The sequence below is a fragment of the Hordeum vulgare genome, unplaced genomic scaffold (genome assembly GCF_904849725.1).
Source record: "Hordeum vulgare subsp. vulgare unplaced genomic scaffold, MorexV3_pseudomolecules_assembly, whole genome shotgun sequence".
NCBI classification, from domain to species: domain Eukaryota; kingdom Viridiplantae; phylum Streptophyta; class Magnoliopsida; order Poales; family Poaceae; genus Hordeum; species Hordeum vulgare.
This window is the reverse complement of record NW_025422501.1, coordinates 109,970-112,278: the sequence shown is the minus strand read 5'-3', so window position 1 is coordinate 112,278 and position 2,309 is coordinate 109,970.

Sequence of the window (2,309 nt, the reverse complement as noted above, 5' to 3'; positions counted from 1 at the left end):
AAAAACAAAATAAATAAAGCAAAGAACAAAACAAAAATAATGGAAAAAAATTGAAACTATATGATAATTTAGAGAGAAAATTCAACCTAAATTCAAAGTGAGCTCACTTTGAATTTAGGTTGAATTTTGTCTTTAATTTCACATATATTTTTAATTTTTAAATTTACAGTGCGTTTAGGCCCATAAGCCTGTTTTAGGGAAGAGCTCGACACGGTTGTGACAGCGGGGCTTATAAACTAGTCACGGTTCCTCTCGACAAGCGAGGTGGTACTAAACTTTGGAATGCCGCCAGCCCAAGGTCTTTAGTCCCAGGTCATGGCTCGAACCGGGGCTAAAGACCAGCTTTAGTCCTCGGGGGTCTTTAGTCCCGGGTCGTGGCTCGGTCCGGGACTAAAGGTGGTCTTTAGTCCCGGTTCGAGCCACGACCCGGGACCAAAGCTCCGCCTATATAGGCGGTAGGTGGAAATTTGTGATGTCCAAATCGCGGTTTCCATCTTCTTCCTCCTCTCGCGCCGACGCGGACGAACCCTCGACGTCGACTCTTTCCCGACACATTCGTCGTCTCCGCGCTCCTTCCACGCCGCCGGCTCCCTCGCCGCCGTTGTCGTCGTCGTCGTCGCCGTTTCCCTCGCCGTCGCCGCCACCCCCCTCCCCTCCTGCGGTAAGCCCCCTTCCCCTCTCCCGCTCCGGTAAGCCGGTCGCCGCCCTCCCCATCCCGCTCCGGTAAGCCCACCCCCTCCAGGCGCCGCTACCCCCTCCCCTCCCGCTCTAGGCACCCCAAGGCTGCTGCCATTTAGATTTTAGGGTCATCGATTCAAGCTAGAACAAATTGAAATAATGGAAATTGAGATGCATATGTTAATAAGAAAATCAAGATATATATGTTTATTGAAGATCTTTTGATGGACTAACTAGAAAGAAGGAAAAAAAATCCTATTTGTAAATTTCATGTAAGTAGGCACATTAGGTTTGAATTAGACAACCAATGGTTTCGAACAACTTATTTAAACTTTGGAGAGGAAAAAGGGCACATACATATTTCACCAACCTACAAATATCATCCTTTTGTTGGTGTTAATATAATGCATAAAACAGTAGTGAGTTTCTCACTTTTGCTTGCTAAATTGTGCTAAGTTTTGCCGGAATGTCCGAGTGGCCTAGCTAGCTATGTTTATATATATATAGATGTTCAATTCTTTCGATATATATAATGTCAGAATTGTTGTTTACACACATTTACCACATTAAAACAGTAAATGTCTGACGATGAATATCGGGAGTGTGAATATTGCGGCGACTGTCGGGGTATCTGCGACACGCCTCACCTGCGAGACGGTAGGTTCTTCAGCATGAAGCTTGACGAGAATAGAGATATGTTCCTCCCTTGCCATGCAAGAAGATATGTGTCCGAGAGGCTCGGTTTCGAAGACCACGAGAGAATTGAGATGAGGAGCGCTAACTTGAGGACTATACATGGTCACATATTTGTTATCAAAGTATTTAATTCAGTTTTTCAAACAGAATTTGGGTGCCCAAACCGAGAAGATCTTTGCAAGGCATATGGATTTGAGGAGGGTATGAAAATAACCTCCGATCTTCGTCCTGAAGATAATATGCTAGACAACATCGACATTTGGGTGGTTGTCAATGATATGTTTCCTGTTTTACCTCCATGTGATGTTTCTCAACCATATTTATCAAGTAATTTGCATTTATATTTAGAAATAGTTGGTGTTCATCCATATACTAAATTTGTTAAATTATAATTTACAGCTTATTTTGTTTCTTCGAGTGAATTACGGAAATTAATTGACACGACACACTACACATATGGATCATATCTAACTTGGGAGGATAAGGATGTTCTTCTCCACTTTCTTGTTGCTGGTGTTCTGGTTTCTAGGAATACCTTTCCGTATAATTTTGGAATTGGCCACTAGTGCATAGGTTGAAGCCGGATGACATTCGACGAAATATCTTGGTAAGAGTTTCCTAATTAAGTACGCTCTACTATTGCATAAATAATGTTGATTACATTGTTAACTAGGTTATTATTATGTTCTTCAACATCAACTGCCACATGATGTAGCGCCTCTGTTGATGCACCCAGAAGGCCAAATGAAAATTAGAAGCCCGCTGAGGGCTGAGTTCGATGCTCCATACTCGAGTAACCTCAAATCAAGATAAAAAAGGCTCCAAATTGAAGCATGGAGAGAAAAAAGAAGGTTCGCAAGCCACAAGTTGGAGACCGTTGGATCTCTGTGCTTGATCATGGAGACATAGGTGTTATTTTATTTTATGACATTATA